The 27686-nt window shown below is 37.4% G+C and overlaps 1 protein-coding gene across 29 annotated transcripts in view; it reads left to right on the forward strand.

The window, feature by feature from the left end:
• The window catches only part of R3HDM2 (R3H domain containing 2), a 148564-nt gene that overhangs the window by 56616 nt on the left and 64262 nt on the right, over positions 1-27686 (forward strand). Inside the window, exon 1 of one of the 29 annotated variants that reach the window (XM_057556300.1) lies at positions 386-435. The exons of the other annotated variants lie outside the window; for them this stretch is intronic. The gene's annotated coding sequence lies outside the window, so the exon portion shown is untranslated. Of the gene's footprint in view, positions 1-385; positions 436-27686 lie in introns of those variants that run through there. 29 annotated transcript variants of the gene reach the window in all.

Here is a 27686-nt window from a genome sequence, read left to right on the forward strand (position 1 = left end):
AGGGAACTTCATTCCTCTGGCACAGGAAAATTAGTCTGCATCCCAGAATATTTATTTCTAAAAGGAAAATGCATGTTGAGGGCCTTAAAACCTAATGTCACTCTGGACCTACTTATTCTGTTCATTCTATGTAAGCAAAGCCCTCAGTTTCAGAGAAACTATAAAACAAATAATAATATTTCTATATTAATTCTTCCAAATTTAAAAAATAGTATCCCTGATCTTGTATTGGTTTAGAGGAGACTAAATAACAACAACAAAATAATAGCTAACATTTATTTAAAATATTTTCCATGTATCTAAGCATTTTACCGGTATATTAACTCACTTTAATATTTACAACCCCATGAGATAGTTATTATTAACCTTTGTTTTACAGATAAGGGAAACTGAGGCACCAAGAGGTTAAGCAGCTTATCCAAGATCACACGGCTTGTAAGTGGCAGGTGGGGAAATCAAATCTCTAAAAACTATACTGTGCAGAATACTGAATCTTTTTACCCAGGATCCCATATTTATAGTCTTTGTTAGGATAAAGGTATGTGAGGATTAGAGGTAAAATTATATGGCACAACTCTAGTGTCGTGATCTTACAGAAAAAGATGATTTACTATAGATTTTTTAAAATGTGTTTTCTTTTAAAACACCATCTTTTTAGTACGAATGAAAGGATCTTTCAATGTTATCATTATTACAAAATTAATATCATAGTTCTGAGCTTCCTGCCCAATTAATTCCTACTTTCCCAGTGAATAATAGCAACAAAAAGTTTCATATTTTAGTTGAGACTTAGGAAGCTGATAATTATTCTCCTAGCAAGTTACATTGGTTAATTCCAGAATCCTGTTTTCTTTATTTGTTAGATACATCTGCCCTCCCCCCATTCCTTAAGCATTGCTGTGGATGTTTAATTTTGAGAATGCTAATTAGCTTTAGTAATTACACACCTTGAGGCATGTCTAGACATTTATAGCTTTGTATTTTTGGTCTAGAATAGGATGTGTTGGAACTTTTTGGCTTTTGTGTTTTTTTTTTAAAGAAAGCTTTGAATTTAGTTTAGGGAGGAGTTATGTTAATCTAAGTTCAGTCATGGAATTTAGGGCTATTGCGAGTTTATTTAGCCAGTATCCAGGAATATCATACTTGTCTTTTGCTAATAGTATTCTGAAGTCACCAAAAGTAGTTTTTCTTTAAGATGATGCTTTATGTTGTAGATGGAATCAGACCAATGTGGAGGATATAATTTTATTAAAATAAGGACCCAGCCTAGTTTGGGGATTTGTGTGAATCAGAAAGCACAACCACAACAGGTCCCCCATGTCGACACACTTTTAATTCTCAGTTATGCAGGATATGCTGCTGAGGTATCTTTTTACCAGCCATCATTCTGTCTATCTGAAAGTGTTATGTATAATGTTGTCAAAGTTGTTTCAGTCTGTTTCAGAATAGAAGATTACATACTTCTGCTACAATGTTCTAACCCTTAGTTTGAAAATGAGCATTCATCAGAGAGATAAATGGATTGATTTAAGAAAATTTAAAAACCATAATAATGTTTTTGAGAACTTGATGGGGTGTAGGATATGGTTTGTAGACTTGCTTTGAAGCTCTTAAGAGTTGATAGGATCGACCTATGCCAGATTCAGTGGGGTTGCGGATAAAAGCGTGAGAGACATGCAGAAAGGTGCCTTTTCCCTAACCTGCTCTTTTGGATATCTTTCTATTATATCCCATCATATTTGGAGCCTAAAACAAGAGCTTCAGTATAATTTAGTTAATTGAATTATCCTCTCTGGTAGGATTATGTGTGAAATTACTGAGTATTATTAGTATCTCTGTGCAGGCAGGTAAGGAATCAAAGTTGAAGAGAGCAAAAATGTCCTTACATTAAAGACATACTCTGATGTTTCAGTTAATTTCATTTTTAAAGAAACTGTTCTGAAATTAGAGGGAGCAGCTAAGTGAAGTAGCCATATATAAATAATTCACTTTCTGGTTATACCAGGCTTGCTTACATATGATATTGATGTTGGGGTATCAGATAACCACTCCATACTTGCTTTTTGTAGTTAATGGTTTATTAACAATGGTTTATTCGTTGTGCCAGGAACTATCTGAGAGTAAGGGATATAGCAATGAAAAGAAAAGGAAAAATCCCTGCCCTATAGATCTTACATTTTTTTTCCGGTTTTATCGAGATACAATTGACATATAGCTCTGTATAAATTTAAGGTGTACTGCACAATGACTTGACACATATATTGAAAAATGATTACCACAATAAGTTTCGTTAACATTCATCTCCCTGTGTAGTTAGAAAAATGGAGCTTACATTTTAGTGGGAGAAATGGTTATAAGAAAAATAATCAGTGCCATCAGACTTCCATGGAATTAATGCAGAATTCCTTAAGATGAGACTTACAGATGGCTGTGTTTTGGTTGTAGTTTCTCTGGAATTGGCTCTACTTCTTTGTCCTTTTAGTACCTGCATTGCCCATACTAGGGAGAAGAGTGATAGAAGAGCATATAATAAATAATAGTTTCAGTTTGTCACAGATTTGCTGTGCATCAGGCACCCTGAAAAATAACTTTGAAAATTATTTGATTGCATTAAAATCCTGTGAAGGAGATTTTAACTTGCTTATTTTACAGGTCAGTAAAGTGAGGCTTACAGAGGTGATAACTACTCTGAGATCACATAGCTGGTGTGTGCTATATCTAGGCATACCTGCTCCTAACAGTTTTAAATCCCAGGGCAAAAGCATGAATGGAAGCACATATTCCATGTGTCTAGATATTTAAGTTATAAATCAGGATTTTAAAAACAACTGTTAGAAAAAAATTCTTTCCTCCTGCTTAGATATACTTTCATAATGACCTAGAAGGCCACAATTCCTGGACTCACCAAAATTCTGAGATAGGATGGGATAGTACAGGGATACCCTCTAGGTCTAGTCTCCATCTACACCCCTCTCTCTCATTATCTGTCCCTTGCCCACCATACAGACCATGGAATGTGAACAACAATGAGTATTGCCTGTCGAGAACAGAGTTTGAGAAGAGATCCACTGAAGGCCCTGGAAGTGAGCTTGGGACTGCTTGGGCGGGGCATTCTAGAATCCAGAGAATATAGTTGGGAGTGACAGAGTCGGGGGCTTCAGGTAGGTATGGCCCCTTGGTCCCATGAACATCTTGCCCTGAGGGGATAGACAGGTCAGAAGAGGGTCCGAGTGGATCTGTCTAAAGTGCAAGACCCAGAATAGGCTTTCTTTACCACAGCCAAGGGTGGTACTAGCACCAGGACTCAAACCCAGGTACATTTGACCATACTGTCCTTTGTCAACAGTAAGAAAGTGTGGATTTACTGAGAAAGGACGTGATGGCTTACTGTCTGGTGAGTGGAGCAGGGATGGAAAACAGCTAGTCTGACTATGTTATGTCATGCTTGGAGAAGTGCTTCAGATGGATCATGTTTTCAATGAGCCAGTCTGTTTCTCCTTTGAAAATACTATTTAGTGTTTACTCTTAGACTCTAGGGAATTTAAGAATTGAAAAAAAGGGACTTCCCCGGCCCTCCAGTGGTTAGGACTCCACGCTTCCACTGTAGGGGGCATGGGTTCGATTCCTGGTCAGGGAACTAGGATCCCACATGCCGCATGGCCAAAAAAAAAAAAAACAGAAAAGAATTGAAAACAAACAAACAAACAAACTTCATGTGTTCCAAGTGCATTCTGGTCTTTCTGTAGTTTAAGTTGAATGGCACAGTTATGAAGAGACATATACAATTTTTCTTCTAAAGATGGGTGAGGCAGAAGCATATTGGTCTGTTTATGTTTTGGGCTGGAATTTACACTGAACAAGAATTTCTTCAGTACTGTTTGTTTTGCTTAGTTAGAATGAAGCATTTATAAAAGGACTAGATTATGGTTTCTGTTGTATTTTATATCATACGTTAAAGGTAGATCAGGCATCATTATATAGTCTTAAAATTTTCAGTTGTCTGAAATTGATCTCAGAATTAGGAAGAGAGTGATGTATATTTTGGTGGCTGTGAGGAAATGAAGTTTGGATGTAGAATGTTATATTTTCATCACACAGATTGTTGAGTTTGTGGAATACGTCTGGGTTCTGATCATACTTATAGTCCTCAGGACACCAGTTTTAAGGATAACTGTCCAGCCACACTATTCATCAGACCCCATACTTGAAGCATTCTTTTTTTAAAGGAATGCAAGCCTTGTTTATTTATTTATTTATTTATTTATTTATTTATTTTTGGCTGTGTTGGGTCTTCATTTCTGTGTGAGGGCTTTCTCCAGTTGCGGCGAGCGGGGGCCACTCTTCATCGCGGTGTGCGGGCCTCTCACTATCACGGCCTCTCTTGTTGCCGAGCAAGGGCTCCAGACGCGCAGGCTCAGTAATTGTGGCTCACGGGCCCAGTTGCTCTGTGGCATGTGGGATCTTCCCAGACCAGGGCTCGAACCCACGTCCCCTGCATTGGCAGGCAGACTCTCAACCACTGCGCCACCAGGGAAGCCCGAAGCATTCTTGAGTAGGTTGAAACCTGCACAATCCACATGAACCCATGACCTTGGACTATCCTCATCTAATTATAAACTTGTTTCGTTTTTTTTTTTTGGCCGCGGGATCTTAGTTCCCCTACCACTGATGGAACCCCGGGCCTCAGCAGTGAAAGTGCTGTGTCCTAACCACTGGACCCCCAGGGAAGTCCCAAATTCATCGATTTTATCAGACTTGGAGTTTAATTTAAATATGGAAAGAACATAATCATGGCTTCTGTTCAGTTTTCAAGGTACCCTTTTTGTTAAGAGGTGAGAATCTTATGTGTGCATGTGTTGCGTGATCAGCTCTGTTAGGGGTGGAAAACTGAATAGTAAAATCTTGAGTGCTATGTACCCTCAATACTAGAGGCATAATTAGTAAGTCTAAATTGATGTTAGACCTAGAATATAGTGGTGTGAAAAATAGAATTTTAACCCCCCTTCTAATTTTTTTCTAAAAAAACATGTCTTCCCTATGTCATTTGGATTTGCTTTTTTTATGATACCTACTGTTGCCAAATAGTACTATTGTTTATTACCTTTTTTTGTTACCAAATTTGCCAAGTTCCTGAAAAATACTTGTTTTTTGAAAAAACAAATTGGAATTCTGGATCTGTTTTGAGTGACAGTTTCAGCAGCATCCTGTATTGCAGAGGGCTTGGGAATTTGTTGACATAAATCTATTTTCTCTTACTCCCAACTCCTCCATCTAGGCTCTATAGTTTATTTTTAAGTCTTGCTGCTGTGCTCTGTATTGCAGGAGCTCTTTTCCTGAATTATTTATCATTGTTTGGAGCTGAATGGAGCAGTATGTTTTTTCACCACTGCTCATTAGAACCCATGTGTCTGTCTTCAACTTGGTTGACAGATTTGGTTCATGTTAAATCCCACTGGTTCATCCTCGCAAGGTTGCAAGGCATTGTGGGAACAGGCCACAATCTGTGATACATTGTAAGATCATTCAGGCTTTTAGATTATTGTTATTTTGTTTTGGCAGCAGTGGGAAAGATAGAAGCTATGCAATGTTCTTTCCTTAGTCTCTGCTCAAAGGTAGAGATTGTTATGATGATTTTTGTGATGAAGCTTATTTTATGTTTTTATAGTTGTATTTTCAGGAAAGATGAGGGAGGAATCCGTACAAAAAGCATAGCATTAAATCAAGATTCAAATTTAGTTATAAATATGACCCAGATACTTAGGGGCACTTTGAAATTCTCTGGTCTTGGGGTATGGGTTGCGGGGAATTTGTTTGTTTTGTCTCGGAATATTTCTTCTCATTGCCTATTCTTTCACCATCTTACAGATTGTAGGCTTGGAAGAAGGATGGCAAATCTAAGAGTGAGGCAATTATTTTGAATATTTCTTCCCTTTTCTATTTTCCAGTACATCAGAACTGATGTTTCTCTTTTGTCCCCATCCAGTGTTTTTTCCTGCATCTTTTTTTTTCTCTGATGTATGAGCACACTACTATATGTATATTCTTTACTTTTAAAAATGTTTTCCCCTTTCATATCATTGTAGGCAGAAGTAGGTGGCTGTCACTCACTTGGGCAGAAGAGTAATCTTGTTTGTCCCCACTGCCCTGTTGTCCATCTCTGAGTTTGCTTGTACCTTTTTAAAAAAAGTAATGGTATAGATTTGGTTCCCATTCTTGGAGTAATGATGAAATGCTTTTATATTTTGAACCAGAACAAGCATTTTGGCCTTCTGTTGCTGCTTTTGGTCAGTGCCACTGGCTGAGAAACTGGTATCTCACTGCTCAGTGATTCCAGTTTTTATCATTATCATTTCACTGCCCTGTGATAGTGGTTCTCAGTTGCATAAATCCCACATATCTCAGCAGGACCTAAGGACAGCCCCACTCACTGACTGTTTTCCTGACATTTCACTAAACTCCTTTCTTTGGACTGTGTCAGCCAAGTTGAACTAAACTAAATTTACTGTCTTTCCCCTTGTGCTTTTGCTCTCCTCCAAGTTATCCTGACTCTCTTCTTTAGCAATACATTTCCATGATTTCTTGAAAAATCCAGTGCAAAACTATGTTCTTTAGGAAACTTTCCATGGTTCAAACTACCCAACTCTTATTAATTTGTGTGTACTCCTAGTTTTTGTAGTTATTGGGGCTTCTATTTTCAAGTTACTGATGATGTAAAGTATAGTCCCTGAACTCTAGGAGGTCTAATCTTAGGGGGGATTCAAAGATGAATGGACTTATTTTTCTAATTATTTTGAATTCTTTTGGTTTTAAATTTCACATATATATTTTTAAATTCCAGATTTCAATTGTAAGAGCAAGAGCAAGTGTCTTGTTTTCCATAGAAGAAATCTGATGAACTGTTCCTACTGCTCTCGGCATGTAGTAGACAGCCACCTGCCTTAACATGAGGCAGTCTCATTGGATAATAGGTATCAATATAGGGAAAGAGGGATCCTAAGTATTGGATATTTTCTCTTTTGTATGTTTTATAATGGTAAGAATACTAAGACTTTACAGTCTTACTTGGAATTATATTTTGGAGACTAAATGACACAGGTTACAGACTGAATGTCCAAAAGACATGCTTGGTTTCTGAAATAGCCATCCAAGTTTTGTCTGCATAACGAAGTTAAAGCCTACTTATTACTGGCATGCTAGAAGCGTGGCTTACCTGAGCAAAAAGTCTATCCCTGACAGTCCTATGGTATAGCTGTACATTCTTAATAGATTTGAGTTTGTATTAGTTTACTGTGAAAGTCTTTTAGGTGACATTCAAACCCAGAATTGCATATCATCTGCGGGGCTGTTAACCTCATTTCCAACCCCCCCATGACACTTTGCATGAGAGTTGAGTTTACCTTAGAAATCTTATTTCAGATCTAGGGTCCCTGACCTTTTAAGAAGTGGAGCTATGTTTCATTTTCCTGACACTTCTTAGATCATTTGATGGTGTTAAGGTGCTGGGGTAGGGGTAGGGGGTAGGAGAGTAAGATCTGGTAGCTTGAAAGTTCCTGGGTGAAGACTAGGAGGAAAGCTACTTGAGGATACTTATTTGCTTAACCCTTCTATGTGAAATCAATCTCCTGACCACTTATCCTGCCTTCTTAGCCCCACCCCAGCCACATCAGCTGAATTCTCAGTCCCAATGCTGCTAACTGTGTGCAGAGTGAGGGAATGGTCTCCAAGCCTGCCCTTACTTCTGGCACCAATTTCAGAGTTTGGGGGTCCCCAGGACCACTTTTGGGTTCAATAATTTGCTAGAAGGACTCGCAGAACTCACTAAAAGGTGTTGCACTCAAAGTTACGGTTTATTTCAGCAGAAGGATGAAGATTAAAATAAGCCAATAAAAGAGACTCATGATGCAGAGTCCAGGAGGGTTCCAAATGCTGAGCTTCTAGTTGTCCTCTCCCAGTGGAGTCATGGACAGCATTAACTCTTCCTGGCAATGATGCGTGACAATACACATAGACTACTGCCGATCCAAGAAGCTCACCCAAGCCTTGGTGTCCAGAGTTTTTACTGGGACTCCATCATCCCATAGATGTGATTGATGGCCTATGTAGTCAACCTCAGTCTCCAGCCTCTCCTCAGATGGAGCTAATACTATGTGACAAAGTATTGTACAAAGTCCCCACCATAAATCACATTGTTAGGCTATCTGGCACAGCTCAAGGCCCCCCAATAAACAAAGACTCTTATCAAGCAGGACATTCCAGCAACTTAGGATTACTTCTAGAGTTCTAAAGGCAAAAACCAGAGCTCTTTTGGGGCAAGGTTAAATTTTTTACGACATACTGTGCCTTAGGCCCAACCAAGAAAAAGGGGAAGGGAACTAGTTTAAATTTTTATTTTTTTTTTGGCTGCATGGCATGTGGAATCTTAGTTCCCCGACCAGGGATCAAGCCATGCCCCTTGCAATGGAAGCACGGAGTCCTAACCACTGGACCGCCATGGAAGTCCCTAGTTTAAATTTTTTGAACCACGTAAATTTATTTTCTGGTCAAAAAGTTAGATATATATAAATTGAATTTTTTAAAAAAGTAGGTGCAAGTTGATAGAGCTCCCAGGCACCTGAGAGAAGCAAATTCAGATAATCTCTGGTGGAACGTACCTCAACCCTAGCTTCAGAGAATTCCCAGAGATAGATTACCAACAAATATGAGCTAATAATAATAATATCACAAGTAAACAAGTCACTGTGAGCAAGTGTCAGCAGAAACAATTGATCCAGACCCACAGAAACTTCAGATATTGGGATTATTTGCTATAGAATGTAAAATAAGTATTTTTAATGAAATAGGAGTGTGTGAATAAAAACCATGATTAACAAAGAAGAGGAAAAAAACAACACTGGTTCGTTTGTAAAATAAGCCATTAAATATTTTAGAAGTAAAAAAACATAATTCAAAGTTAAAAACTCAGTGCAAAAGAACTTGTACTTCTGGTCATGGTGGAATAACAAGAAGTTGATTTATGCCCCTGCCTTAAACAAATAAATAACTGTACAAAATGTATTTTAGAAACTGCTTTCAGATATTGGACAAAGGGTAGCAGAGAACAGTGATACCTGAAAGAAGGGAAAAACAAACAAGTTGAGCCCTATCATGGCCCCACATTCCACCTAAAGAAAGTTTCCAGGCTACAGCAGCTAGGATGGGAAGGGATACCCAAACAGAGCTGGCAGTCTCCCTGAATTGAGGAGACAGAGGTAAAAGTTCGGGGAAGCCAAGGCAGCTAGAATTTGTGGGCAGAGGGCTTCATAGGAAAGAGAGCAACAGAGATTTGCAGAGGTTTCCCCTAAACCTTCATGGTGCAGTACAGTAGCTACTAACCACATGTGTATATTTAAATAAAAATTCAGTTCCTCAGGTGCATTAACCACATTTCAAATGCTCAGTAGCCACAATTTCATCACCACAGAAAGTTCTATTGGATTTTTACTGCCTTAGACTCTTCAGCTGAGTGTCAGTTCATGATTAATGAGGAAACTAACCCAAGGCCAGAAAAAGATCATTAGAAAGCATTAGTCAGAACTGGAATACAGGGCCATGAATATTTTGTTTCCACTAGCCAGCACAGAAGCCGCTCCGACATCTGGGACGTTGAGTGGAGTCCTTAGAAGGGTATTGCCTTAGTAATGGTGCCAAATTAGCCACAGTTTAAAGGATTTTCCTAACAAAGTAGAAAAGCAAGCCTCAGAAGGATCAAATTGTTTTCAAGTCACTGATTAGTAGAACAAAGTTCAAAGTTAAAGAAATTTAAAGAAAAACTCTAGCAGCTAACAATGCAAAATTTACAATGTTTGGCATCCAATCACAAATTGTCAGGTCATACAAAGAAGCAGAGAGTATAGTAAATATTGAGGAAAAAAACCAGTCAATAGAAATAGTAGATGACAGACTTAGACAAGGATACTGTAGCCACTTTAACTATTCCATAGGTTCAAAAAGCTAGAGGAAAGATTGTGCATGTTAAGTAGAGACATGGAAGATATAAAAATAACTCAAATAAATCCTGAAGATGAAAATTGCAATGGCAGAAATGAAAAATGTAGTGGACAGGATTAATAGCAGATAGGCATTGCAGAAGAAAAAAATTAGTGAACTTGAAGACATAGCAATAGAAGCATCCAAAATGAAACATAAGAAAAAGATTGAAAGTATAAATATACAGGGATAAGAGAATAATGAATAAGTGAGTGGTGGGACAACATCAGAGAGCCTAAGAATACATATAATTGGAGTCTCAGGAATGTGGGAGTGGGCACAGAAAAAATATTTGAAAAATAATGGCTGTATGTTTTCTAAATTTATTGAAAACTATAAACTCACAGATCAAAAAAGCTCATATAAGGTTTTCTCTTCACTGATTTTAAGCAATTTGATTATGATATGCTTTGGTATAGCTCTCTTCATGATTTTTTTGTTTTGGGTTCTTTGAGCTGCTTGGTTCTATTAGAACCCAAAACAGAAGAATCACAGAGAGCTGTATCAAGGCACACCTTAATCAAATTGCTCAAAACTAGTGAAGAGAGAGTCTTGAAAGCAGACAGGAACAAAACCAAAAACAAACCCCTCCCAAAACACTATATACAGAGGTGTTATGGGCTGAATTATATCCCCCCAAATTTGTATGTTGAAGCTCTAACCCCAGCACCTCAGAATGTGACTGTATTTGGAGAAAGGACCTTTAAAGAAAGAAAGGGCCCTAATCCAGTCTGACTGGTGTCCTTATAAGAAGAGGAAATTTGGGCACTCAGAGGGACAGCAGGGGCATGGAGGCACAGAGGAAAGACCGTCTGAGGACACAGTGAGAAGGTGGCCATCTGCAAGCCAAAGAGAGAGGCCTTAGGAGAAACCAAACCTGCTGACATCTTGATTTTGGAGTTCTAGCTTCCAGAACTGTGGGAAAACAGATTTCTGTTGTTTAAGCCACCTAGTCTGTGGTGTTTTGTTATGGCAGCTCTAGCAGACTAATAAGGTAAGAAATACGGCAAAGTTTTCATCAGAACCATTGCACACTATAAGATATTGGAGTAATAACAAATTTCTAAATGAAAAAAACCTGTAAACCTTTGGAGTGATAAATTCCTAAATGAAAAAAACCTGTAAACCTTAAATTGTATATGCAGTGAAAATACCTTTCAAAATTGAAGAAGAATATGTGCAGAATGGGCAAATCTCCAGAGTCAGAAGGTACATTCATGGTTGCTTAGGGCCAAGTATTGGGAGAAAATGGGAAGTTATTAATGATGCATATAGGGGTTTCTTTTTGGGGTGGTGAAATGTTCTGAAATTGATTTTGGCGATGGAAGCACAACTTTAAATATACTAAAAGCCATTGAATTGTGCACTTTAAATGGGTGAATTGTATGCTATATGAATTACACAAAATACAAATAATGAAGATGAAATAAAGCCTTTTAAAAATATGCAAGAGCTGATAGAAGTAATCACCATCAAACTACCACTATAAGAAATGTTAAAGGCAGGAGAAAAATATGCCAGTTGGAAATTTAGATCTATGTGAGAGAATGAAGAGGATGAGAAATCTATGTAGAAAATATTAGAGTTCTCATATTTGAAAAAGGCCACTTAAAAGATAATTGGCTATTTAAAACAAATAATAAAACTGTGTTGTGGGATTTATGACATGTAGAAATAAAACGTATGACAGCAATTGCCCAAAAGATTGGGAGAAGTGAAATAGAAGTATACTGTTCTAAAAGTAAAATATAAAAAATCCCGCAAAAAAAAAAAAAAGTATACTGTTCTAAGGTCCTTATAACATGCAAAGTGGTATATTACTTGATGGTACACTGTGATAAGTTGAAGATGTATACCCTAAATCCTAAAAAAACACTTTTAAAAAGAAAGCAAAGAGGTGTAGTTAATAAGCCAGTAAAGGAGATAAAACTGAATCATAAAAATGCTTAATTAATATAAAAGATGTCCAGAGGGGAAGATGAACAGACTGGACAAATAGAATACAAAAAGCAAGATGGTTGATTTTAATCCAACAATATCAATAATCACATTAAATGCAAATGACCTAAACACTGTAATTAATAGGTGGAAAATATTAGATTTCATTTAAAAGCAAGACCTGGTTGGGTGCTATCTACAAGAAACCCACTTTAAATATATTTAAAGACACAGACTAAAAGTACAGGGATGGGAGAAGATATATTATGCATACAGTAATCAGAAGAAAGCAGGAGTTACTATATTAATATTAGACAAAGTAGGTTTCATAACAAGGATATTACCATGGATATAGAGGGGTATTTCATGATGGAAGGAGGATCAGTTCTTCAAGAGGACTAACAATTGCAAATATTTATGCATTCAATAACAACTTCAAAATACATAAAGCAAAAGTAATAAAACTGAAAGGAAAAATAGAGAATCCACTGGTATAATTGGGTATTTCAACACTACTCTCTCTCAATAATTGATAGAACAGTTAGACAAAAAATCAGTAAATAACTTGACCTAGTTGACACTTATAGAACACTCCACCCAACAACATCATGATACATATTCTTTTCTAGTGTTCACATAATGTTTACTAAGGTAGACCATATTCTGGGCCATAAAAGTAGTTTCAATAAATTTATGATTTAAATTATACAAAATACATTCTTTATCATAAAGGGAGTAAATTAGACATCAGTAATAGAAAAATATCTGGCAAATTCCCAGATATTTGGAAATTAGACACTGAATTAGATAGAGTTCAAAGAAGAACCAGAGAAATTAGAAAAAATTTTTTAAAGAATGAAAATGAGAACATGACATAGCAAAATTTGTGGGATGCAGTACTTAGAAGGAAATTTATAGCATTAAATGCTTATATTAGAAAGTAAAAAGATCTAAAATCACTGACTGAAGCTTCCACTTTAAGAAATTAGAAAAGCAAACTTAACTCCAATTAAGCAGAGGAAAGGAAATTGTAAAGATCATAGCAAAAAATAGGAAACAGGGACTTCCCTGGTGGCACAGTGGTTGAGGATCTGCCTACCAATGCAGGGGTCACAGGTTCGATCCCTGGTCAGGGAAGATCCCACGTGCCGCCGAGCGACTAAGCCCGTGAGCCACAGCTACTGAAGCCCATGTGCTGCAACTACTGAAGCCCACACGCTCTAGGGCCCATGCTGCAACTACTGAAGCCTGCGTGCCTAGAGCCCGTGCTCTGTAGCAAGAGAAGCGCACCGCAATGAAGAGTAGCCCCTGCTCACTGCAACTAGAGAAAGCCCATGTGCAGCAACGAAGACCCAATGCAGCCAAAAAAAAATCAGAAAACAAATAGAGAATATCAGTGAATTCAAAAGCTGTTTTTAAAAACAATTAACAGGGCTTCCCTGGTGGCGCAGTGGTTGAGAATCTGCCTGCTAATGCAGGGGACACGGGTTCAAGCCCTGGTCTGGGAAGATCCCACATGCCGCGGAGCAACTGGGCCCGTGAGCCACAATTACTGAGCCTGCGCGTCTGGAGCCTGTGCTCCGCAACAAGAGAGGCCGCGATAGTGAGAGGCCCGCGCACCGCGATGAAGAGTGGCCCCCGCTTGCCACAACTAGAGAAAGCCCTCGCACAGAAACGAAGACCCAACACAGCCATAAATAAATAAATGAATAAAAAAAAAAAAACAATTAACAAAACTGATAAACTTTTAGCCAGACTTAGAAAAGGAAGAGAGAGCACGTTACCAATATCACAAATGAGAGATGGGACATTACTGATGTTTCTACAGCCGTTATAAAGATAATAATGAATACCACAAATCATTCTGTGCCAGTAAATTTGACAATTTAGATTAAATGGGCAAGTTCCTTAAAAGACACAAGTTGCTAAAGCTCAATCAAAGAGAAACAGATAACCTAATATCTATTAGAGAAATTGAAGTATAGTTTAAAACTTTTCCACAGAGGAAGCTCCAGGAGGAGAGGGCTTCACTGCTGAGGTCTACCAACAATTTAAGGGAGAATTTATGTACCATTTCTACATAAACTTTTGAAAAACTCAGATGAGGAGGGAATACTTCCCAGCTCATTTTTTGAGCCGAACTTTACCCTGATACCAAAACCAAAGACGTAAGAAAACCACAGACCAACATCTGTTATGAACATAGATGCAAAATTTTAGTAAATTGAAGCCAACAATTTATAAAAATGACAATATAGTATGACCAAGTAGGGTTTATCCCAGCAATTAAAGGTTGGTTTTGCATTCAAAATTCAAACAATGTCATTCACTGTATTAATAGACCAAAAAAGAAAATAACATATGCTTATCTGAAAAGAGATAGGAAAAGCATTTGAGAAAATTCAACTTCCATTTGTGTTAAAAATTCAACAGATTAGAAGGGAACTTCCTCAATATGATAGACAGCATCTTTTTAAAAAAATTTTTTTTTAATTTACTTATGTGGCTGCGCTGGGTCTTACTTAACGGCACGCAGAATCTTCGTCACGGCGGTGTGCAGGCTTCTCTCTAGTTGTGGCGCACGGGCTCCAGAGTGTGCAGGCTCAGTTGCCTCGTGGCACGTGGGATCTTCGTTCCCCGACCAGGGATTGAACCCGCGTCCCCTGCATTGGAAGGCAGATTCTTAACCACAGGACCACCAGGGAAGGCATCTTTGAAGAACCTGCAGTTAATACTATACTTAATGATGAAATACTGAATTCTTTGCTCCTAAGAACAAGAACAAGGTGTGAATGTTTGCTTTCACCAATTCTTTCAACATAGTACTGGTGATTCTCGCCAGTGCAATAAAACTGTTTTCACACTGCAGAGGACATCATCATGTATATAGGAAATCATAAGGAATTAAATTAAATTTAGGATGGTTGTAGGATACAGAGTCAGTGTATGAAAATTGTATCTTTATATACTTGGTAGAGCAATCTGAATTGAAGTGGATGAAACATACCATTTACAAATAACATAAAAATATGAAATTCTTAGGGCTCAATTTAACAAGACACATGCGATAGCTGTATACTGAAAAATACAAAACATTGCTTATGGATCAGACTCAATATTGTTAAGATTTCAGTTCTTCCCAGATCTATAGATTCAACACAATCCCAGTCAATTGATAGGCTGACTCTAAAACTTACCTGGAAGCACAAAGGGTCTAAAATAGACAAAAGAAATTTGAAAATTAAGATCCAAATTGGAGGACTTTTACTACCTGATCTCAAGACTTATTATAAAAGTTTAGTAATTAAGATAGTGTGGTATTGGCGTGAAAGTAAACATATAGATAAATGGAAGAATATAGATGTCCAGAAATAGATCCACAGTTTTATGGTCAGTTGAGTTTTGATAGTTCTCAAAGCATTTCAGTGGGGAAAGGGTATCTTTTTAGTAAGTAGTCCTTAAATAATTAGATAACCATTGTAAGGGAGGAAAAATCTTTTTTCCATCTACTCTTCTAGGTTCTTAGTTGGTTCTCTTTAACAAAAGACATATTAACAAGAGAAAAATACGTTCATTAACATGTGTATCTCATATATACCTGGGAGAAGCTCTTGAATGAGTAACTCAAAGGTTCAGTTAGAACTTAGGTTTATATAGCTTAACAAAGGAACAATACATTTTTTAGAGATGTGACAAGACAAAGGAAAAGGACCTTGAGTCTCTGGGGGTGGCAAATTGTGGGAAAGCAAACGCTAGTTAGTGAAGATTGTTTTGAAGAGTCCTCTGGTGCCATCTTCAGACCGGTAATGGTTGTCTCATGTGATTAACTTTCGTCTTTCCTGGTAGAGAGGGGAGGAGGACACCTTTGTAAATTTAACTCCTGCTTTTAGGCAAATACAGGGAAGGCAGAGAGCTTTTCTTGCATCTGTTTTTCAATTGCCTTCTCAAAATAATCCTTAGAAGTGGCACTTCGGGGGATGGCAAATTCTGCTACCTTTCACCGCATTAAAAAACAAAACAAAACATACAAAAAACTCTAACCTTAATTGACACCATCAAAAAATTAACTCAAAATGGATTATAGACTTATATGTAAGGGCTAAAACTATTAAATTCTAGAAGAAAACATCTGAGAAAATCATTGTTTTCATAGATTAGGCAAAGATTTCGTAAGATGAACACAAAGTATTAAAAATTAGGTAAGTTTTATTTCATCAAAATAATATTTCTCTTTTAAAGACAATGGTAAAGAAAATGAAAGGGCAAGTCACAGACTGACAGAAAATATAAGTTTAAGAAAGTACTGGGACTTCCCTGGTGGTCCAGTGGTAAAAATCCACCTTCCAATGCAGGGGATGCGGGTTTGAGCCCTGATCCGGGAAGATCTCACATGCTGCGGGGCAACTAAGCCTGCATGCCACAACTACTGAGCCCGTGCGCCTCAACTAGAGAGCCTGCATGCCGAAAACTACACAGCCCACACGCCCTGGAGCCCATGCATCACAACTAGAGAGAGAAAAACCCGCACGCCGCAACTCCCACATGCCGCAACAAAGATCCTGCGTGCTGCGACTAAGGCCCAACGCAGCCAAAAAAAAAAAAAAAAGGAAAGTACTTGTCTACGGCCATACCACCCTGAATGCATCGATCTCATCTATAAGAAAGTACTTGTATGTAGAATATATGAAGAACTCTCATAACTCAACAATAAGACAACCCAATTAAAAAACAGGCAAGAGATGTGAACACTTTGCCGTAGAAGTTATGGGGTTGGCAAATAAGCCCAAGAAAAGATGTTCAACATGAGGGCTTCCCTGGTGGCGCAGTGGTTTAAGAATCCGCCTGCCAATGCAGGGGACACGGGTTTGAGCCCTGGTCCGGGAAGATCCCACATGCAGCGGAGCAGCTAAGCCCACGAGCCACGACTACTGAAGCCTGTGGTGCCACAACTACTGAAGCCCACATGCCACAACTACTGAAGCCCATATGCCTAGAGCCTGTGCTCCACAACAAAGAGAAGCCACCGCAATGAGAAGCCTGCGCGCCACAGGAAAGAGTAGCCACCACTTTCTGCAACTAGAGAAAGCCCGTGTGCAGCAACGAAGACCCATCGCAGCCAAAAATAAATTAATTAATTTATTTTTAAAACAAAGGGGAGTGTGTCAAAACGAAGATACAAAAATAAATAAACAAACTAGAGAATGGTCTAATGAACCACCATGATTTCAGTACCCAGTCAACACACTTTTTTTGTCGTTGTTATTATTGTAGTTGGACTAGGGACTTCCCTGGTGGTCCAGTGGTTAAGAATCCCTCTTGCAATGTAGGGGACGCTGCTTTGATCCCTGGTCAGGGAACTTAGATCCCACATGCCGTGGGGCAGCTAAGCCCGTGCACCGCAACTACTGAGCCCACGTGCTCTGGAGCCCAAGCCCACAACTAGAGAGAAGTGTGCGTGCTGGAGTGGCGGATCCCGCATGCCACAACAAAAGATCCCGCATGCTGCAACAAAAGATCCCACGTACTGCAGCTAAGACCCGACGCAGCCAAAAATTTTAAAAAGAACAAAAAAATTCTTATACAGGTTTTGTATGAATGTAAGTTTTCTTTAAGTTAAATAGCTAGGAGTAGGATTGCTGAGTCATATGGTAGGTTTATTTTAACTGTATAAGAAACTACCAAACTGTTATCCAGAGTGGCTATACCAGTGTATGAGAGTTCCAGATGCCCTGTATCTTCACCAGGAGTATCAGTATTTTATATTGAAAACCTTTACCCATTTTAAAGTTGGGTTATTTTCTTATCATTGAGTTTTGAGAGTTCTTTATTCTGAACACAAATCATTTGTTGGATACATAATTTGCATATGTTTTCTTCCATCTGGTAGCTTGTCTTTTTATTTTAGCAGTGTCTTTTGCAGAACAAAAGTTTTTAATTTTGATAAAGTCCGACTTGTCAATTTTTTTCTTTTTTGGATTGTGCTTTTGGTATCTTATTTAAGAACCCTTTGCCTAATCTCAGGTCACAAAGATTTACTGTCCTGTGTGTTCTTCTAAACATTTAAAGTTTTGCATTTTACATTTTGATCAGCAATCCATTTTGAGTTCATTTTTGTGTGTAAGTATACAGTTTAGGTCAGTATTCATTTATTTTTGCATATGGATGTCCAGTGGCTTCTATACCATTTGTTGAAAAGACTGTCCTTTCTCCATTAAACTGCCTTTGCATCTTTGTTAAAAACCAGTTGATATGTTTGTATGGATCTGTTTCTGGACTTTCTTTTTCTATTCATCGTGTGTTCTTCCCTTCACCAATTCTATACTATCTTGATTACTGTAACTTTATAGTGAGTCTTAAGATTGGTAATATAATTCCTACAACTTTGTTCTTCAAAATTGTTTTGGCTATTTTGCTTCTTTGCCTTTCCATATACATGTTAGAATTAGTTTGTCTGTATCTGCAAAGAATCTTGCTGGGATTTTGAGTAGACCTGTACTAAATCCATAGATCAATTTGGGAAGAATTGACATCTTTGCTGTGTTGAATCTTCCAGTCTGTGAAAATGGTGTGTCTCCCTATTTATTTAGGTCTTCGTTTCTTTCTTCAGTGTTTTGTAGTTTTCAGTATACAAACCCTGGCCATGTTTGGTTAATTATATACCTAAGTATTTAATTTTGGGTGACAGCAATCATAAATGATATTGTTTTTTAAGTTTTGGTGTTCAGTCATTCATTGCTAGTATATGGAAATTTCATTGATTTGGCAGTGTTGACTTTATGTCCTGTGATCTTTCTAAAAACATTTACTAGTTCTAGTTGGGTTTTTTTTTTTCTTTTTGGTAGATTCTTTGGTATACAATTATGTTGTCTGTGAAACAGTTTTTATTTCTTCCTTGCCAATCTGTGTGCCTTTTATTTCTTTTTCTTGGCTTATTGTACTAGCTGGGACTTTCGGTATGATTTTGAATAGTAGTGGTGGTAGTGGACAACCTTGCCTTTTTTCTGATCTTAGGGAGAAGGCGTCAGTCTGTAGGTTTGTTATGGATGCCCTTTATCAGACTGAGGAAATTTCCTTCTATTCCTAGTTTGTTGAGAGTTTTTATTATCAATGGGTATTGAATTTTGTCAAATGCTTTTCTGCATTGGTTGAAATGATCATGTTTTTTCTTCTTTAGACTCAATATAAAGTGGATTACATTGACTGCTTTTCAAAAATTGAACCAGCAGGACTTCCCTGGTGGTCCAGCGGTTAAGACTCCGTGCTCCCAATGCAGGGGGGGCGGGTTTGATCCCTGGTCAAGGAACTAGATCCCGCATGCTGCAACTAAAAGATCCCTCATGCCGCAACTAAAAAAAAAAAAAAAAAAAGATCCCGCACGCCACAGCAAAGATCCCGAGTGTCACAACTAAGACCCAGCACAGCCAAATAAAAAACAAAAACAAAAAACTGAGCCAGCTTTGCATTCTCAGAATAAACTCCACTTGGTTGTCATGCATTGTCCTTTTTATGTATCACTGAATTTCATTTGCTCATATTTTATGGAGATATTTAGCATCTTTGTGAGGATATTGGTCTATAGCTTTCTTGTAATTTTTATTTTTTAAGGTTAAAAAAATTCTTTTAATTGAAGTATAGTTGATTTACAATGTTGTGTTTATTTCTGCTGTACAGCAAAGTGATTCAGGTATATATATATACACATATATATATACACACACACACATACACATTCTTTTTTTAATATTCTTTTCCATTATGGTTTATCATAGGATATTGAAAATGGTTCTCTGTGCTATACAGTAGGACCTTGTTGTTTATCCATTCTATATGTAATAGCTTACATCTACTAACCCCAACCTCCCACTCCATCCGTCCCCCAACCCTCTCCCACATGGCAACCACAAGTCTGTTCTCTATGTCTCTACATCATTTTCTTGTAATATTTTTGCCTGATTTGGATATCAGGGTAACATTGGCCTCGTAAAGTGAGATGGGAGGTGTTTCCTTCTCTTCTGTTTTCTGAAGAGATTATATAGAATTGGTACTGTTTCTTCTGCAAGTGTGTTAAAATTTACCAGAGAAAATATCTGGACCTGTAGATTTCTTTAATAGTTATGGGGTTATTCAAGTTATCTAATTCATCTTGGGTGACTTTTGATAATTTGTGGTTTCCAAGGAAGTGGTCTATTTCAACTAAGCAATTGAATTTATTGTGTTTAGAGTTGTGTGTATACTCTCATATTATCTTTTTAATGCCTGCAGGATCTGTAGTGATATCTTTTCTTTTTTTTCATTCCTGCTATTATTACATGTGTTTTCTTCCTTTTCTTTTTTGTCAGTGTTGCTAGAGATTTGTCAATTTTACTGATCTTTTCAAAGAACCAGCTTTTGGTTTCATTGATTTTTTTCCCCCCCTGTTTTCAGTGTCGTTGATTTGTGCTTTTTATTATTAACTTCATTCTGATTACTTTGAGTTTATTTTGCTTTTTTTTTTTCGTTTCTTAAGGTAGAAAGTTAGATTATTGATATGAGACCTTTCTACTTGTATTAGTCAGCTCAGGCTGCCATAACAAAATACCACAGAATGAGTGGCTTAAACAACAAAAAATTATTTCTCACCGTTCTGGAGGCTGTAAAGTCCAAGATCAATATACCAGCAAGGTAGGTTTTATTCTGGGGCCTCTAGTCGTGGTTTGTGGGCAGCTGCCCTCTAGCTGTGTGCTCCCATGACCTCTTCTTGTGCATGCCAGCAGAGAAAGAGCAAACTCTCTAGTGTCTCTTCTATAAGGGCACTGATCCTTTTGGATCAGGGTTCCTGTCTGTATGATCTTGTTTAACCCTAATTCCTTCCTTAGGGGCCTCATTCCATATATAGCCACACTGGGTTAAGGTTTCAGCATTTGAATTTTGGAGGGACACAAATATTCGGCACATTACACTACTTTTCTAATAATTAGTGCTACATATATATTTCCCTCTAAGTACTTCTTAAGTTTGCATCCCACACATTTTGATATGTTTTATTTACATTTTTGTTCAGAATATTTTCCAATTTCTCTAGAGACTACCTCTTTGACCCATGGATTATTTAAAGTGTGTTGTTTAATTTCCAAGTGTTTGTAGATGAACCTGTCATATATTTGTTAATTGATTTCTAATTTCCATTATGGTCAGAGGAGATACTTTGGATTATATCAGTTTTTAAAAATTTTTTCAAGTTGTTTTATGATTCAGCATATATGGTCTATCATGGTGAATGTTCCATGAGCACTTGAAAAGAATGTGCATGATGTTTTTAGTTGGAGTCTTCCATAAATGTCCACTAGATCCTGTTGTTTGACAATGTTGTTCAGTTCTTCTATATCCTTGCTAATTTTTGGCCTAATGGTTTTATCTATTCCTAAAAGAGGGGTGTTGAAATATACAATTGTAATTGTGCATGTCTATTTTTCATTTCAGTTCTTAGTTTTTGTTTTGTGTATTATGAAGTTCTGTTATTAGGTGCATAGACATTTAGAATTGCTGTTGTCTTGGTGAATTGTCCCTTTTTATCATTATGTAATGCTCTTCTTTATCCCTGGTAATTTCTTTGCTCAGAAGTTTACTTTGTCTAATATTAATTTAGTCCTTCCAGCTTTTTTTTGGCTAGTGTTTGTATAGTGTATCTTTTTCAATCTTTTAAAATTTAAATTAATAGACTATTATTTAGAACAGTTTTAGGTTTACAGAAAAATTGAGCAGAAGGTACACAGAGTTCCCATATGCCACCCTTCACCAATACACACACAGTTTCCCCTGTTACTTAACATTTTACATTACTGTGGTACATGTGTTGCAATTGATGAACCAATATTGATGCATTATTATTAACTAAAGTCTGTAGTTTAAGTTAGGTTTCACTGTTTGTATTGTACAGTTCTCTGGGTTTTGCCAAATGTATGTCATGTATCCACTATTAAAGTATCATACAGAATAGTTTATTCTGTTTGCTTTTAATTCACCTATATCATTATATTTGAAGTGACTTTCTAAGTTATTTGGACAATCTCTCTCTTTTAGTTGGCATTTTTAGACTATTTACATTTAATGTAATTATTGATATTTTAGATTTAGATCTACATCTAACTTGTTTTTTCTTTGCTGTTTCTATTTTTAAACTCTGGTGATTCCCTCTTCCTGCCTTTTGAGTCATTTGAACATTTTGTAGTATTTCATTTTAATCATTTAAATTTATCTTTAAGGTTTTGACTATCTTTTTGTATAGTTTTTTAATTGGTTGCTCTAGGGGTCTCTCTCTCTTTCTTTTTCTCTTTTTCTTTCAGCATATACAAACAAACACAAATATACATATGTATATGTGTATGTGCATATACACGCACCTAACTTTTATTAACAGTCTACTTAGAGTTACTATTTTGCCATTTCAGGTGGAATGTCAAAACCTTTGCACCATATAGGTTCCTTTCCTTTTCTCCCCTTGATATTATAGTTGTCCTGTCCATTACATTTATCTACATACATTGAAAACTTCATGAGATAATCTTACAATTTTTGCTTTCAAACATCAAAACATATTTTAAAGAACTCAATAGGAGAAGAATGTTATATGTAACCAGATATTTAGCATTTTTGTTTTTCTTCCCTCATTCCTGGTATTCCAGGTTTTGTTGTATTGTTTCCCACCTTTTTGAACAACTTTCTTTGGTCATTCTTTTAGAATAGGTCTGCTGACAATGAATTCTCTTAGTTTTTCTTCATCTGAGGATGTCTTTATGTCATCTTTATTCCTAAAGGTTATTTTCTCTGCACATAGAATTCTGTGTTTATGGATCTTTCCTTTAAGCACTTTAAACATGTTATTCTACTTCCTTCTAGTCTTCATAGTTTTCTGATGAGCAATATGAAGTGATTCAAATCACTGTTCCCTTAATAAGTCCAGCATCATTTTTGACTTGTTACTTTTAAGATTTGTTCTTTGTCTTTAGTTTTTACCTGTTAGATTGTAATGAATCCAGGAGTGGATTTTGTTGTGTTTATCCTGTTTGGGGATTTCTGAGCTTCTCAGCTCTAGGTTTATGTCTTTTGTCAAGTTTGTGAAGCTTTCAGCCATTATTTCTTTTTTTTTTTTAATATAATTTTTTCTTAATCACCTTTTATTTATTTTAATTAATTAATTAATTTTATTTTTGGCTGTGTTGGGTCTTCGTTTCTGTGCAAGGGCTTTCTCCAGTTGTGGCGAGTGGGGGCCACTCTTAATCGCGGTGCGCAGGCCTCTCATTGTTGCGGCCTCTCCTGTTGCGGGGCACAGGCTTCAGACGCACAGGCTCAGTAGTTGTGGCTCACGGGCCTAGCCGCTCCGCGGCATGTGGGATCTTCCCGGACCGGGGCACGAACCCGTGTCTCCTGCATTGGCAGGCGGATTCTTAACCACTGCACCACCAGGGAAGCCCCTCAGCCATTATTTCTTAACATATTTCACCACACTCTTTCTCCCCTCCTTCTGGGATACTGATGGCCCAAATATTAGACTTTCTGATATTTTTTACAGGCCCTTGATAATCTGTTCTCCCCCTCCCCATCTTTTTTCTTTTTATTGTTCAGATTTGATATTGATTCATATTTGATGTTTCTGTTGAAATTTGATTTGTCTTCAATTTGAACTTGATCAGTCTTCAAATTCACTAACTCTTCTCTCATTTCTGTTCTACTATTGGACCCATCAAGTGAGTGTTATGTTTTTGTTGCTATATTTTTTAGTTCTAAAATTTCCATTTGGTTCCTTTTTATAGCCTCTATTTCTTTCCTGAGACATTCTGTCTTTCTATTAGTTTCAGGAGTGTTTTCCCTACATTTTGGGAGCATATTTTATAATAGCTTTTTTAATAGCTGTCAGATAATTTCTACATATGTGTCACCTCCATGTTGTATCTGTTCATCTCTCTTCCTATGCAGATTGAGATTATCTTGGTACTTTGGATGCTAAGTAATTTTGGATTATATCTTGAAATTTTTGAATATTATTAGGGTCTGGGTTTTGTTAAATGCCATGGTGAATGTTGACTTTTATTTTAGCAGACACTTGACATGGTTGGGTTCAGCTTGCGAATTCTGTCCAGCCTTCAGCGGATGGTGATTCCAAAGTTATTTCAGTTTTCTTAGTTTTTACAGTGCTATTTAGATCTGCTTTGCATGTGCACTACCCCTTAACTCATATGGGACTTGGCTGGTGGCTATTCTCATAGTTCAAAGTGACCTACTATTAGGAGATACATGGTGAATTGTTTTAGGTGTGAGAGGTCATTATGAGAACATCTCAAATAGTTCTGAAAAAAATGTATACATATATGCCTGCATGTGTGTACTGAATCTGTATGTGAATCTGGGTGACTGTTGTACTATTTTTGCAAATTATCTGTATGTTAAAAATTTCTCAAACAAAAATTTGGAGGCAAAAAATACATATATAGGTCAGAAATATGCCATTCCTCTGCTTAAAAACTCCCAGTGGCCTCTCATCTCACTAAGTAAAAGCCAGATTCCTTTTAGTGGTCATTTGGCCCTTCAGGATCAGCTTTCTCACCCCCTATTGGTTTTTCGTCTCATTCAGAGTAAAAGCCAGAATTCCTTTTTTTTTTCCTTCTTCTATATGACCCTTAGTTTATTTATCTTATATTCCTAGAACTTATTGTAGTGTTTGGCCAATAGTAAGAATACAAGCACACAACAAACGTGTTTGAATGAATGACTGGTTGTGTCTTTGTGACAGGTTTTATTATTTTCCTCAGGATGTCTGAACCCCACTTGTATGTTATTTTGTGTTATTGCAGGCCTTGTACCACCTGTAATGTCTATTACTTGCTGTAGCAATAGAGATCATTACTACCTCTCCTTAGGCTCTTAAAATTAGGACCTGAAAGTCATTTCTAAGTCCCGGAGCCATGCATACTTTCAAGAACTATTACTCTCCTTTCCTGGTGTCCTTTGTACCACTTTCTTCATTTTAATCTGTTTATCCTCATCCCCATCCATATGCTCTATTCTCATTCTTTTTCATCAGTTCTATCAGTAAGGTACCTTCATGGTTTCCTCATTATCCCGTTTTATAACTAAAGTGTTCTCCCCATCATTCTGGGGGCAGATATGGGAGGAGGAACAGATAGCTACTGGTATCCTGTGTTCAAAATGAAAAATGATTCTATTAAATATAGCTTGCTGGAAAGAAAATTCTCTGTAACTAGATTTGCCCTTAGTTTCTAAAGTTCAGCCCAGTACCTTTTAGGCAAAGACCATTTCTCTGGCCTCAATTATTTTGCAGGAGAGAAAAAGGCAAAGTAAATTTAAACGTGAACTTTTAATTCAATACACATCCACAGCTCATTATTCTTCTCTAATAAGACTCTATTTTGGCATCTCAACATATGTAGCAGAAAAGAGCTGGTGCTGTGTCTTTAAAAACTATCCTCCAAGCAGTGTGGAGGCAGGCTTGTCACTGAAGTGCTTGAATGAGAGCGAGAAGAGGAGGTGGAAGGGGGTGCTCTTGTAGCGTGTGTGTGTTCCCGCACACGCGCGCTCACACATGTGAGTGTGACTGTTGGCAGAGCTCTAGGTGGCATCCTTCTGAACAGCTGGGCCATGGTCTGCTTCAGAGCTGCTTGTCAGAGCAATTAGCTTGCTAGAGACGCAGCAGCAAGGATCAGTAGCGTTTCATTGAAGGGTGATGGGGGCGGGAGGGGACTGTGGGCGGGGGAAGAGGCACAGGTTTCCCAGAAGGAATTTCTTCCGGCAAAATTCCTGCAGAACAGATTCTTACAATGAAGTCTCCATTAATAATGTGAGCTCGCTGTTGGTTTAAGTGCAGATCCATCTGGGGTGAGTTTTGGATAATTTTCTCTCTTTATATAAAAGTCCTTGAACTCCACAGACTGGGTAGGGAAGAAGCTAGAAAGATATCTTTTGTATCTTGGCCAGTTTAACTGTATAATACACATTTGGGAAATTAGATAATTTTCAAATGTTAAGTATGTGAGGATTTTGTAGGCATTTTTGTTTTTTATCTTTAAAATATTTTTAAAATTAGGTGTGCTAGAACTTTTACTCTAGTCTTATTCTACCTCTTCTATGGCTATTTCAAGTGATGCTTCATTCAGATTTAGGTTATAAGAATAGTGGTGATTTCTATTCTTTTTGGTGATGCTGTTGACACACATTGCAGGAAGCAGGGAATCCCCTATAAATATCCTTCACTGTGTCATTCCACAGCTATCCACACCCAGTTGGTGAATATGTTTCTCTGTCCTATGTCTTTACATAACTGTCCCCTAGTCTTTAAATGTGTTGAGAAGAAACATGTCACCTTTGCTGTGTCTAGGAAGCTTTTTTGATTGTGAACATCTTAGGAGGAATTTATTCAGCCTTTTTACTGAAACATGCCTTTTGACGTTGAGGTTGTCATAAGAATTTCCTGTGGGTTTACTGCTTCTTATTTTGGATTACTTGTTTGTTTCTTATAATTGGTTTGTTTTTGTTTGCTGGCCTTGGTTTCTAAAGAGTGCAGAGATGGGATTCCCTCTGCCTCCAGTGACGTAGTGATTTTGTTTGCAGTCTTTTTCTTCTGAGAGGGAGGGGACAGAGAAAAGGAAGAAGAAAAATCCATCCGAAGTGGTGCGTTCTCCCATCTATGCCTAACTGGGTACCGTTGAACAGAGCTGAAGCCAAAGTGGGATGTTGTTAATGATAGGGATGCTCTTTTGTTTGTTTCCTTTTTGAATAGGCTGAGGCCAAAGTCAGGATTGCTGAAGCAGAGTGCCTGAATTAACCCTGTATGTCCTGCTGCTAATGAATTTTACTTAATTGCTTTTTGTAAATATGGAATGAAAAAGAGCTCGTAAGCAGGTTTCTGGAACCTAGCAAACATGAGTAATTCTAGGTTGGGTTTTGGAATTTGGAATTTTTCTACCTTATTTGCACTGGTCCTGAGCAGGCAGTTTGTACGCTGTTTCTCAGACCTCAAAAATAGGTAGCTATATAAAATTCCTTGCCACTGTAGTTAGAGTGAAACCCTCATTTTTGAATGTATGAAGCTAAAGTAAAGCTTAGGAAGAAATTGTTATACTCTTAGGTGTGGACCTAACTTACCTTTTTTGGAGTAAGAGTTTGGGCTTCCAGTTCCTTTTTATGCAACTCCACATTAATAATCTGATCTCTGGAGGACTACCTGCAGAGGCCAGTGTGAAAAATTCAGTAGACTAGAGCCTAGGAATATTTTAGGTTTGCCTGTGGATGTGTTTGGATAACATATGTTGAAAAGTGCCTTTAAGAACTTGCTGGTTTACTTTCTGTCCTGATACTCTTTTCTGTTCTGTGCTCTCATTTATTCTAAGTTCTCTGTGTTAAGTGAAAAGAGTAATGTCTGTTTTTTAGCTTACATTATGCAGTCCTATTGTTATGGTAGTTCAATTAATATTTATTACAGCCATAAATATTTCAAACTAACAAAATTCTAGTTTTATTTGGGGAGAAGGAGGGGGAAGAAAAAGAAAGACAATCTTAGGGTAAACCAAGAGCATTCTGGAAGAATAACCTATTTAGAAGGTTGCCAGAAACCAGGGCTATAAGGGTTAATAGAAATTCTACTGCATCCTTGCATCTCAATATTGCTGCAGATATGTGGATAATTTCTTGCTAGCTTTTCAGGAAACCCCTGTCGTGGACAACCCTCATTA

The sequence above is a fragment of the Balaenoptera acutorostrata genome, chromosome 11, assembly GCF_949987535.1.
Source record: "Balaenoptera acutorostrata chromosome 11, mBalAcu1.1, whole genome shotgun sequence".
Lineage (NCBI taxonomy): Eukaryota > Metazoa > Chordata > Mammalia > Artiodactyla > Balaenopteridae > Balaenoptera > Balaenoptera acutorostrata.